Source organism: Alexandromys fortis, unplaced genomic scaffold (genome assembly GCF_014885135.2).
Source record: "Alexandromys fortis isolate MF-2015 unplaced genomic scaffold, M_Fortis_MF-2015_v1.1 scaffold_97, whole genome shotgun sequence".
Taxonomy (NCBI): domain Eukaryota; kingdom Metazoa; phylum Chordata; class Mammalia; order Rodentia; family Cricetidae; genus Alexandromys; species Alexandromys fortis.
The window spans coordinates 115,901-129,810 of NW_026067981.1; the positions used below are offsets into that span (position 1 = coordinate 115,901).

At 39.1% G+C, this 13,910-nt stretch overlaps 1 long non-coding RNA gene across 8 annotated transcripts in view; it reads right to left on the bottom strand.

Annotated features, from left to right (window-relative positions):
• The window catches only part of LOC126511319 (uncharacterized), a 116,873-nt gene extending 104,667 nt beyond the window's left edge, over positions 1–12,206 (bottom strand). For all 8 annotated transcript variants that reach the window (XR_007594658.1, XR_007594655.1, XR_007594653.1 and 5 more), the window contains exon 1: positions 12,063–12,206. This is a non-coding gene — a long non-coding RNA (uncharacterized lncRNA). The remainder of the gene's footprint in view (positions 1–12,062) is intronic.
• Between the last annotated feature and the right edge of the window lie 1,704 nt (positions 12,207–13,910).

Here is a 13,910-nt window from a genome sequence, read left to right on the forward strand (position 1 = left end):
CTACTAGCTCCCTACTCCCCTGTTCCTCATTACAAATCTCTTGTTCACCTTCATGTCATCCCTTTTCTCTTCTTTTACTTTTTCTTTGTTCTTGTTCTTTTTGTAACCCACTGAGATTAACATGGTTGTCTGTGTGACTATGGGTTTGGAGCGGTCTTTTGGAACCAGGTAGGTTCTGCAGTTTGTCCACAACTAAAGACAGTGGTTCTGCCTCCTAAATTTGTCACTCATTCCCTCTTCTCCAACATTTCTTGATGTTGAAGGGGGTGGTGTTGAGTCTCTCACTGAGCCCGGCACTCATCAGTTTAGCTAGACTGACAGGCCAGCAAATCCCAGAGATTCTCCCTTCTCTGCCTCCACCCACACTGGCATTAGAGCCACCTGTTGTCTTGCTCAGTTTTTAGAGTCGATACTGGAGAGCTAACCTTGGGTTCTGATGCTTGTACAACAAACCTTTATCTGCTGAAGCATCTTCCTAGTCTCCCAAGCTGTCATTATTAACTAAAGTGTGCTCATGATAGCAGGACAGTATAGACTTCCTGTAGATGATCTTAGCTTTTGGTGGCAAATCTGTCAACTTGCCCCTTCCCAAGGCTTTTTGTCTGAATAGAGACACCAGGACACCCATAAATTCAACACCTATCCTTGAAGATTAGCCTAGAGAAAAAGTTTAGAGCAGTGGTTCTCAACCTATGGGTCGCAACCCCTTTGGGGTTGCATAACAGATATTTACATTTGGATTCATAACAGTAGCAAAATTATAGTTATGAACTAACAATGAAATAATCTCATGGCTGGGAGTCACCACAAAGTGAGGAACTGTATTAAAGGGTCACAGCCTTAGGAAGGTTGAGAACTACTGGTTTAGAAGATGTTCCTTTATTAACAGAGAAACCTAAGACACTATAATCCCTATGATTATTATGGTGGATCGTATGTATGTTTTCTTTGTTTTTTTTAATTTATTTATTTCTTTATTAATTAATTAAAGATTTCTGTCTCTTCCCCACCGCCACCTCCCCTTTCCCTCTCCCTCCCCCAATCAAGTCCCCCTCCCTCGTCAGCCCAAAGAGCAATCAGGGTTCCCTGCCCTGTGGGAAGTCCAAGGACCACCCACCTCCATCCAGGTCTAGTAAGGTGAGCATCCAAACTGCCTAGGCTCCCACAAAACCAATAGGTGCAGTAGGATCAAAAACCCATTGCCATTGTTCTTGGGGTCTCAGTAGTCCTCATTGTTCGCTATGTTCAGCGAGACCGGTTTTAACCCAGGCTTTTTCAGACCCAGGCCAGCTGGCCTTGGTGAGTTCCCGAGGGAAGTACTCTACAACACGTGGGCACAGGAGACCACTTCCTACGTATAACCCCAGCAGCACAGACAGTAAGGGCCTCATTGAATAAATGGGACCTCCTGAGACTGAGAAGCTTCTGTAAAGCAAAGGACACTGTTGCTAAGACAGAAAGGCAACCCACTGATTGGGAGAAAATCTTCACCAACCCCGCAACTGACAAAGGTCTGATCTCCAAAATATATAAAGAACTCAAGAAACTAGACCGTAAAAGGCTAATCAACCCAATTATAAAATGGGGCACTGAGCTGAACAGAGATCTCTCAACAGAAGAAGTTCAAATGGCCAAAGGACACCTAAGGTCATGCTCAACTTCCTTAGTGATCAGGGAAATGCAAATTAAGACAACTTTAAGATACCATCTTACACCTGTCAGAATGGCTAAAATCAAAAACGTATGTTTTCTTTGGCTTACACAAATTTTATACTTACCACTAAGGTGAAACACTGTCATCAAAAGTGGTATATGATTATATATTCACTTATTATGATTATTATTATGGTTATGATGATTATATATTCAAAGGTGATACAGTACTTTCTCAAATTCCTAGAAAGTAAGATGGGGAAATGAAGCTTTCTTAAGGAAGTTCTTAGGAAAGCAGAAGTCCTGGGAGTTAGTTATGTCTTTTGAGACAATATCTGTGGTACTGGAGAGTGTGCTGCAGATATTAGTGTGACCTGCAAGGAGTACCTATATCTGTGACATCCACACAGGCCCCGTTGAGATCCATCATGTTGACTCAGAAGTGTAAAATAAACAAAACACTAGAGGTAGCACTTAGCACTCTTTACAGTGTAGGTGTTCGTGCATCTGGAGTCAATGACATGCCATCTTGTTATTGCATGGCTACTTTCAGATCGTTAATTTTTTCCACTCTAAAATTATTCCTCACCTCATAACCTGTGCGTCTCATTTGACAGTTTCAAAACATGGTATCCAAATTCTTTGTTAAAAAGACATGAAGAAATGGATATCTCTGCTAAAGAAGATGTTAAATTTAAAAAACTTCTGGCTTAAAACATCCAAAGAATCTGGGGTGTTATGCAAAGATCAATTCTAAGAATAATAGGAATAGAAGAAGGAGAAGAAACCAAAGTCAAAGACACAGAAAGTGTTTTCAACAAAATAATAGGAGAAAATTTCTCTAACCTAAAGAACAAGATGCTTATTAAGGCATAAGAAGCAGACAAGACACTAAATAGACTGGACCAGAAAAGACAGTCTCCTCAGCATATAACAATCAAAACACTAAATATACAGAACAAAGAAAAAAACATTAAAAGTTCCAAGGAAAAGATACCAAATAAAAAATAAATAAAGGTAGCACTATTAGTATTGCACATGACTTCCCAACAGAGACTCTAAAAGCCAGAAGGCCCTGGACAGATGTACTACAGACTCTAAAGAGACCACAGATGTTAGCTCAGGCTACTACACAAGGACACCCAAGTTCATAAAAGAAACATCACCGGCTTAAATCACATATTTACCCTCACACACTGACAGTGGGAAAGTTCAATACCCAACTCTCACCAATAGACAGGTCATCCAGACAAAACACTAGACAAAAATGCTAGAACTAACTGATATTATAAACCAAATGTATCTAACAGATATTTACAGAGCATTTTATTCAAACACAAAACAATATATCTTTGTTTCAATATGTTGTGGAACTTTCTCTAAAATTGACCACATATTTGAACACAAAGTAAATCTCTAAAGATATAAGAATGTTTAAATAACAGCCTGCATCTTATCTGACCACCATGGATTAAAGCTGGATATAAGCAACAAGAGAAAGTTTGCAAACACATGGAAAATAAATAGCTCTCTATTAAATGAAAAATGGATCAAGACAGAAATTTAAGAAGAACTAAAGACCTTCTAGAATTGAATGAAAATGAGTACATAAGACATTCAAACTTATGGAACACAATGAAGATGATTCTAAAAGGCAAGTTCATAGCATTAAGTGCCTACATTGAAATATTAGAGAGATCTTATTCTATCAACTTAAAACACACCTTCAATCGCTAGAACAAAATGAAGAAATCACACCCAAAAGTAGCAGATGATAAGAAATAATCTCAAGGATAAAAATAATAAAATAGAAACAAAAAACAAATACAAAGAATCAATGAACAAAGAGTTGGTTCTTTGAGAAAATCAATAAGACTGGCAAACCTATATTCAGATTAGGTAAAAGTCAGAGAGAGAATATCCAAATTAGCATATCAAAAATTAAAATAGGGAATATAATAACAGACACGGAGGAAATCCAGAGGATCATAAGGATGTACTTAAAAATCCTGTACTCCAGCAAACTGGAAAACATAAAAGAAATGCATAATTTCCTATATACATATCACTCACCAAAGTTAAATCAAGATTAGCTAAGCAATTAAGCAGACCTACAACCACTAGTAAAATAGAAGAAATCATTAAAAGTCTCCAAACCCCTCACCCTTCCCCCCCAAAAATCCCAAGGCCAGATGATTTTAGAACAGAATTCTACCAAACTTTCAAAGAAGAGTTTATTCCCATACTCAAATTATTCCACAAAATAGAAACAGTACGAACATTGCCCCGTTCATTTTACGGAGCCACGAATACCCAAAACCACACAAAGACCCAACAAAGAAAAGAAATCACAGATCAATTTCTCTTGTGAATATAGATCCAAAAAGTCTCTAAAATACTTGCAAATTGAGTCCAAGAACATATAAAAAAATCACCCACCAGAATGCAAACTTGTGCAACCACTCTGGAAAGCAGTGTGGAGGTTTCTCAGGAAATTTGGGATCAACCTACCCATGGACCCAGCAATACCACTCTTGGGAATATACCCAAGAGAGGCCTTATCATACAACAAAAATATATGCTCTACTATGTTTATAGCAGCATTGTTTGTAATAGCCAGAACCTGGAAACAACCTAGATGCCCTTCAATTGAAGAATGGATGAAGAAAGTATGGAATATATACATATTAGAGTACTACTCAGCAGTAAAAAACAAGGACTTCTTGAAGTTTGCAGGCAAATGGATGGAAATAGAAAACACCATCCTGAGTGAAGTAAGCCAGACCCAAAAAGAGGAACATGGGATGTTCTCACTCATATTTGGTTTCTAGCCATAAATAAAGGACATTGAACCTATAATTCGGGTTCTTAGAGAAGCTAAATAAGAAGGAGAACCCAAAGAAAATCATATAGGCATCCTCCGGAATATTAAACTTCATCAGGCGATGAAAGGAGACAGAGACAGAGACCCACATTGGAGCACCGGACTGAAATCTCAAGGTCCAAATCAGGAGCAGAAGGAGAGAGAGCACAAGCAAGGAACTCAGGACCGCGAGGGGTGCACCCAAACACTGAGACAATGGGGATGTTCTATCAGGAACTCACCAAGGCCAGTTGGCCTGGGTCTGATAAAGCCTGGGTCAAAACCGGTCTCGCTGAACATAGCGGACAAGGAGGACTACTGAGACCTCAAGAACAATGGCAACGGGTTTTTGATTCTACTGGACCTATTGGTTTCGTGGGAGCCTAGGCAGTTTCGTGGATGCTCACCTTACTAGACCTGGATGGAGGTGGGTGGTCCTTGGACTTCCCACAGGGCAGAGAACCCTGATTGCTTTTTGGGCTGACGAGGGAGGGGGACTTGATTGGGGGAGGGGGAGGGGGAGGGAAAGGGGAGGCGGCGGTGGGGAAGAGACAGAAATCTTTAATAGATAAATAAATTAATTAAAAAAAATCACCCACCATGATCAAGTAGGCTTCATCTCAGAAATGCAGGGATGGTTCAACATTAATAAGTGTAGTCCACCATTTAAACAAACCGAAACACAAATACCACATGATCATCTCATTAGATGCAGTAAAGGCCTTTGACAAAATCCAACAGCCCTTTATCACAAGAGCCCTAGAGAGATTAGGGATATAAGAAATATACCTAACAGAGTAAAGCAGTTTACATCAAGCCCATAGCTAACAATATAGAGAGAAACTAAAAACAATTCCACTAAAATCAGGAACAAGACAAGGTTGTCCACTCTTTCTGTACCTATTCAATATAGTACTTTAAGTCTTAGCTAGAGCAATAAGAAAACCGAAGGAGATCAAGGGGATACAAATTGGAAAAGAATAAATCAAAGTATCTTTATTTGCAGATAACATGGTAGCATATACAAGTGATATGCACAAACACACACTCACACACACATATCCACCAGAGAACACCTAAAGCTGATACACACTTTCAACAAAGTAGCTATATAGAAAAGTAATTCATAATTCAGTAGCCCTCCCATATATGAATGACAAACGGACCGAGAAAGAAATCAGGGAAACAAAACCTTTGTCAATAGCCTCGGAAAAATATAAAATATCTTGGGATAACTCTAACCAAGCAAGTGAAAGACTCATGTGATTAAAAATTTCAAGCCATTAAAGAAAGAAATTGAGGAAGAATATCAGAAGATGGAAAGATCTCTCATAATCATTGACTGGTAAGATTAACATAGTAAAAATGGCCATCCTACCAAAAACAATTTACACATTCAGTTCATTGTCCATCAAAATTCTAACACAATTCTTTACAGACCATAAAAGGACAATTTACAGTTTCATATGGAATCAAAAACTCCAGGATTGCTAAAACAATCGTGAATAATAACGAAAAAAAAAACTGATGGAGGTATTACCATCTCCCTTTCTAGTTGTACTACAAAGATAGAGTAATGAAAAAGAGCATCATATTGACAAAGCAAGCAAGCAAAAATAAAATAAAAAAAAACCAGAACCTAGCAAACCAAAACCAAACCAAACAAACAAAACCAAAAAAACACCAACACAACAACAACAAAAACAATCAAACATATTGATGGAATTGAAGAGCCAAACTTAAATACACCCACCTATGGACAACTGGGTTTTTTAAATTATTTTTTATAAAGAAACCAAAAATACACACTGAAAAATAGAGAGCATCTATAACAAACTGGATGGCTGCATGTAGAATAATCTAAATAGATCCGTACTTAGCACCCTGCATCAAATTCAACTCAAATGGATCAAAGACCTCCATATAAAACCAGATACAGTGAATCTGATAGAAGAGAGAATGGGGGATAGCTTTGAATATATTGGCATAGGAAAGGACTTTCTGAATAGAACACTCTTAGGCACTGAGATCAACAATAATAATATAGGATCTTATTAAACTGAGAAGCTTTTGCATGTCAAAGGACAACATCTTTCAGACAAAGTGGCAGTCTATAGAATGAAAAAAGATTTCTACCAACTCCACACCCAATAGATCAGTAATATCAAAAATATAGAAAAATTAATTAGACATACATATAAGTAGTTATCATATATAATATATAATTATTATAACAATTAGATATCAAAAATGATGCAATAAAAATGGGGTACAGATCTAAACAGAGTTCTCAAAAGAGGAAACTCAAATCGCTGTGAAACCCTTAAAGAAATTGTCAACATTCTTAGTCATTGGGAAAATGTAAACCAAACTACTTTAAGATTTCATCTTATACCTGTCAGAATGGCTAAGATCAATAAAACAAGTAACAGCTCATGCTGGCAGAGATGTGGAGTAAGGAGAATACTCACTCATCCATTGCCGGTGGGGGTGTAAACTTGTACAATTAACTATGGAAATCAGTATGACGGTTCCTCAGGAAGATGAAAACCAATTTACCTTAAGATCCAGCTATACCACGAATGGGCATACACCTAAGGATGCTTCATCCTACCACAGAGATGCTTGCTCAACCATGTTCCTTGTTGCTTTATTCATAATAACCAGAAATTGGAAACAAACCAGATGTCTCTCAACAGACGAATGGATAAAGATAATGTGGTAATTTACACAATGGAGTATTACTCAGTCGTTTAAAAATGATAAGATATTTTCAGGCAAATGGATGGAACTTAGAAAAAAATCATCCTGAGACCCAGAAAGACAATATAATATGTATTCACTTATGTGTGGGTATTAGCTATTAACTCAATAAAAAACAAACTACTGTCTGTAGAATCACAAAGGGTAAGAGAGTAAAGGGTGCAGACAGAACTCATGAGGAAAGGGAAATAAAATAGATAATTATGGATGAATGGGGTGCTGGAACAGGAGGATCACGTAGGGAGGGGTGCGAGGAGACGAAGGAAGGAATATGGGAGAGCCAGTTAAAATAAGAGGCATTTGAAGGGTAGCATGGAAACCTAATACAGTAGAAGATTCCTCAAATATATGCATACATGAAGGTGATCTAAATGAAACCACCAAATAATGGGAGAAACAGAGCCCTAACTGGCCATCTCTTGTCATCAAATGAAGCTTCCTGTAACAAGATTGTGTCACATTTAGTTGAGCTGTAGGCCAAAGGTGTCCCAAACAACCCAGGAAATTCCCAAACAACATAGGCTCTTTCCAAGTCTATAGTTTGCTCTCCACAAACTGATGGCAAGGCCCCAGTGCTGAAGCCAGCACCAGCAGAACTCACTGAACATGGAAGCGCTGAGCTGGTTGGTGCCTACATAGAGCCTTTACATCTATGTTCTGGGCCTTTGGTACTCCGCAGGCTACCAAAAGAAAACTGTGAACACCAAACCAGCCACAAACCCTTTGATCTGCAATGCTATCCTGCCTGCATAATATGCTAAGACAATGGTGGCACTAAGCTTGTAACCAACCAGTTTCTGATTTGACCTAAATCCTACTCCATAAGATGGAACCCATATCTGACACTGCTTGGGTGACTAGGACTCTGAAAGCAAATAGTGCAGAAACCTAGGTTAAAACTAATTACTCCTGGTCTAAAAATTAAAAATAAAAATAAAACATAGTGATAAAAAGTCTACTAATGACATTCTGCTGTACTCATGGGTCAGTGCCTTGCTCAGTGATCATCAGAAAGGCTTCCTCCTATAGCAGATGAGAGAAAATACAAAAACCCACAGTCAGACAAAAAGCAAGAGGAGAGAGTGAGAGACTTTGGAGCATTCAGCCCCAAGTTGATGTTTCTATCAACTCCCTCCCTCCAGATCTCAGGGAACCTCAAGGAAGATGAGGCGGAAAGAGTTTAAGATTCAGAGTGATTGGAGGACACCAAGAAAACAAGGCCCTCTGAATCAACTGAGCAAAGCTCCTATGAACTCGCAGAGACCAAGGCAGCATGCACAGGGCCTACACAGGTCTGCCCCGGGTCCACTGTGTAAATATTATGGCTTCCAGTTTAGTGTTCTTGTGGGATTCCCGAGTGTGTGAATAAGTGGGTCTCTGATTCTTGGGCTTTTGCGTGGGTTTTTTTTTTTTTATTCTGTTGATTTGTCTTGTACAACTCTGTTGTGACAGTTTTTTTTTTTTGCTTTATCTCATTATATTTCATTTTTATCTCTTAGAAGTCTGTTGTTTTCTAATGATATGGCAAAGGAGCGGGAGAGGAGGGAGAGAGGGACTGGGAGGAGTAGCGGGAGGGGAAACTGTAATCAGGACATATTACTTGAGAAAAGCAACTATTTTCAATAAAAGGGGAATTTAAAAAAAAAAAAAAACAAGAAGAAACAGAAAGCCTGGGAGTCAGAGCCTGATAAATCAGAATGCAAATTTGTGCTCCGCTGCTTATGAGCCATAGAACCTGGGGCAAGTACCTTTGAGGGTGTGAGAATCCGCTTCTGATTAGTTACCTTATTTATTGCCCGGAATAGCTGTGAAACTCATGAGTTGAGGAGTCCTACGACAGCGCCACCAATCAGGGGCTGATAGCCCTCTGTCGAGGACCATTCACTACATACTGTGGGATTCGCAGGACTAAATATTCGGGCTTATGACTACAGTGAGCAAGCAGACAGGGCACGTCTAGACTGATGAGCATGGCTGTGCTTCAATAAAACTTTGTGTGTGTGTGTGTGAGAGAGAGAGAGGGGGGGGAGAGGGAAGAGGTTTTGGCTCATGGAAAATCCTAGCACTTAACCAATATATAAAAGTTGACTTCATTTCTCTGATTTGTCTTTTCAGATATTCAGATTTTCATATACATAGGGAACAATGGGACCTTCTGTGGTTTATTTCTTGAAGATCTGATGTGTGCCAAATTGTCAGAGTTATGAACAAAAAAGCAATTACGACTCCTTTTTGTCTTCGAGGGTCTTAGAAGATAATGGAAAGTGGCTAATCTTTACAGCTGTGAAGTGGCCTGCTGGTATTTATATTTATGCTATGAGTCTGAATACAGTAATATGTTCCAATGCAGGTGCAGTTTCAGTCATAGAGGAGAAATGGTTATTGGACTTCCCTTTTGCTATGAAAAACTATAAAACCAGGCCATTCTATAAAGAACCTGTTTTCAGACATTGGAAAGCAGTTAGCACAGAGCTCTCATCTTGGAACAGGGAAAGAGACCATATTTAAATTTGGCTTTTTCCTAGGACCACTATCCATACATAAAAGCCAAGTGGAAATGTATAACAGACTTGAATGTAAGCCCTGAAATTAGAACCGGCAGAAGAAACCAGAGTAAAAAATTCTTGGCACTAAACTGAGCAACTATATATTTTTTTAAGATGAAAATGAGAGCACAGAAACAAGACTAAAAAGGCGTGTGGATTAACTCAGACTAAGATCTGCAACAGAACGAAAAGACAACCATGGGGCAGGAGGAGACACACCTGCTTCCCAAGTTATACATCTGCTGGAGTTTCGTGGATGTGCATGTGTGTATGTGTGTGTGCGTGCACATGTCTGTACACTTCCCTTCAGTAGTTTCATTACTTTTAGGCCTCACATTTTAGTTTTATAATACATATTGTGTTGGTTTTCGTAACTAGTAATGAAAAAAAAAAAAAAGAGTCCATGAGTTTGAAAAAGGGAGGGGTGTGTGGGAGAGTTTGAAGGGAAAAGAAGGAACGGGAGAAAGGCTCTTATAGATGACAATAGATGTTCTTTTCACCATTACCCAGGAAATCCCAATCTTTTGGGAGCTCCGTAAATCAAACACATACCTCTTACTACGTAGCTCTAGTACTTCTACCTTGGGAGTGGATTGTCCAGATCTCGGCTGATATCACGCTTGTCAGAGTCAAACATTCCCCACCATAGCCTGACTACACCGGAGATCTACAAGCTATACAGCTACTTTAATCTGCCAGGGTGGAAGTTGCTGTGGACCTAACCTCTCTCCTCAGCTGAGTTTATACTTTTAATAGAGATTCCTTTTCTGATTCTTCCAGTGGCTCCTCAGAAAGTCAGTAAGGATAATTAATACTCACTTCAACTGGAGAGAAATGGACCTTAAAGGGAGACACTCTGGACATGTCCCAAGAGAATGGGCTTTCGCACCTTGTACCCTCTTACTTTGCAGAAACAGTTCAAGACAGTCCTTTCCTCTATTGCTGCCTCTTTAATAGAGGTGGAGACAGAACAGGAAGTGATGGTGTGGACGCACTTTTCTCTTCTCGACTTTGTGCATTTTCTTTTCATTTTTATTTTGAGACACATTCTCACAAAGTAGTCCTGGCTGCCTTGGAACTCACGTCGAGGAGGCTGATCTTGACAGCCATTCACGGTCGTTTGACAGATTTTATCTCTCTTTATGCAAATCATCAATTTTACCACCAATGGTGTGGGGGGAAAATCTGACACATTAAAGAAACATATGCCAAGAAACTGTCAACAATCAAGACTGTGCTTAAGCACCAAATAATATATAGTAGTTCTGTTTTGTAAAATTTGCTCCTCAATTCACCCAACTCTTGATTAACTTCTTCTAATAATTTTTTCAGTAACATTAATAGTTTTAGTAATCATATAGGGCATCTTTGAGACCTCTCTTTGTACTCCAGCAACCATTCCTGGGATAAACAATAAAAAAGATGTGCCTTTAACCACCACAAGATCAAATAGATTCAAAAAATCATCACAATTTTCAGGGAGAGCTTTCTTAATTCTATTGATCAATTGACACCCACAGCACTTTCAGGGACCCCCACAATGATGGCTTTTCACCGGAGATACAAAATGGCACCTCCCTGTTTCTCAGACAACTTTCAACGTCCATATACTCTAGTATATTCTCAAGACCCTGTGCAGTTAAGGCAGAATCACATATAAAAGGCGCAAACTGGGGCTGCTGGAATCTCTTCTATGAGGGAGTATCCACCGTCAGCTAGTCTTATCTCAGATGTCTCTTGCACGTGGCCAGTTTTCTGATCTTCATCTGACTGCTGTTTGTTTGGATGATAGCACTCATTCTATAGCAGATGAGACAGATTCAAATCAAGTAGGGAAGAGGGTAAAAGGAAGAGCTTGTTGGGTCAAGGGCAATGACACAGACAAGAAGCAGACAGTGTGAGGAGACCATCCCTCCCAATTTTAATGGAAAAGAAAATACAGATTCCCAAACATTAGCTTACTTATTTAAGGATACACTGCTTCTAGGCTAAAATGAAACTCCTTGATCCTAAAGCCCACATTCCCCTCACAGAACCCCGTGTCTCACAAGCTCGCAGATAGCAGACACACAGACAAATGCAATATATTAAAAAAACAACAACATCTGCGAACTAAGAGCCACTTCATTATTTTTCATTTTCATCTATTAAACTTCCTGAGAGGGGCCCAAAAAAGAAGAAAATTGGTTTTCTAGAGACATAATTATTTCCTGAAGTGATGAGCTCAGTTAACTCACCTGGGAGGGATAGCCCTCCAAAGAAGAAACAGTGAAACGCTGTGCTCCACCATCTGGCAATTAGCTGAGGCAGAAGAGGTGTCGAGATGGAAGAAGGGGAGAGACTGAGGCCTAGAAAGCCGCTTGGCTACTGAAGGTTCTGAATTAAACTCACTATCTTCTGAAAGACAGTGAACTTTCCACTTTTGACCTTTGAGATTTATGTACGGGAAGTGTTTCAAATCAAGGCAAACCGCCAACCTGGGACAGATGACAGCTGGCCCTGGTGAGGCAGTATCTAAGTTACTCTCAGATACCTCTGGCTTTTGTGGAATGAAGCAGGAAATAAATAAATGAAGCAAATAGGAAACCAAAAGGCAGGAGAAGAAATTTATCCCTTCATTGAGAGTGATTTTTTCAATATCTTTCTGTCTCTGATGTCTCTTCCCCACAATTGTAGTGTCCTGGGGTGGCCTCACAAGTAAATGCATAGTTGACTGGATGGACAGCTTAATTACCATGAACCTAGGGCCCAATCTTTTAGATTAGAAAATTACTATCAAGTAGGTTGGCTAACTGGTCAATTGGTCAATAAATAAATACAAATAATTCTAGGTGGCAGACAGGATAAAACTATCTGTATAAAGGTTGTGGTTACCTGGGTTAATTGTCAAGTCCTGGGAAAGGTAGCTGTTATCATTTTTTGCTCAATCTCTGTAATGGGAAAGTGCAGGGTTTGTCTCAAATCCTGGCTATGTAGTCTTTTAGGCTAGATCATCTCAGCTAGTCACCTAGAAATTATTCTGAGAAATTTTTAGTACAAACTGATCTTTAGGTGGTGTTTTTCAGTTTAGTGGTATTACCATAGTCCTGAAAGAATTGTCATGTGAGGCCCTATCCTTTTGGAGACGTCATGGTTTATGCAGAAAACGGATAGACTCAAACCCCAAATCATGTACAGGAAGGTAGATGAAACCTTTTTCTAGAATTAATTAGTACTCTATAATGACAATAAGTTTAAATATATAAATGTTAATCTTATAAAACTTACACCTTAAGAAAAGCTGTTAAAGAGTCAATATAAAACCAGATGATTATGAGATTAGTAGCAATAAAATAGCCCTTAAATTTTTGTTATCCTTATGTCTCATATCAGATGGCTTTTCTGACTGAAACAGAGATTTTGGATTTAACTTTAATAAGCATGCTTGGGGTTAGAGAAGGAGAGAGCCACACTCCAACTTCAAAGCCAGCTTTGGTCTTCAGGTGAGCTTTATTTATTAAAATACAAATGAAATATCACTAAAAGTACTGAAATTCATTTTTGTGTCAGAACCAGGAGTCCCAGTTTAGCCTAAAGCTGAGTTCCCTAAAAAGTTTAGGGGAATTCCTCAAACAGCAGAAACAGCAGCAGAAGACAGAATGGAGCTGTGTCTCTACTTCTGACCCCCTTGCTGATAACATGTAGACCCCCAGAAAGAGGATATTTCTGAGAATTGGTTAAGAAGATTCTGAGTGATTTAGTGGAATGGGGTGTATCTGCCCCTGGTGTGGGAAGTCCTTCTGTATATGTGCTGCTTTTATTGGTTAATGAATAAAGAAGTTGGCTTGGCCTGTGATAGGTTAGAATAGAGCTAGGCAGGAAAAACTAAACCGAATGCTGGGAGAAAGAAGGCAGAGTTGAGAGACACCATGTAGCTGCCAGAGGAGAAAGATGCGAGCTGTCAGCTAGAACCTTGTGGGTAGGCCACAAGCCTTGTTTAAAATATAAAATAATGGAAATGGGTTAAGATATAATAGCTAGTTAGCAATACAGTTAAGTGATTGGCCAAGCAGTGGTTTAAATAATATAGTTTCTGTGTGATTATT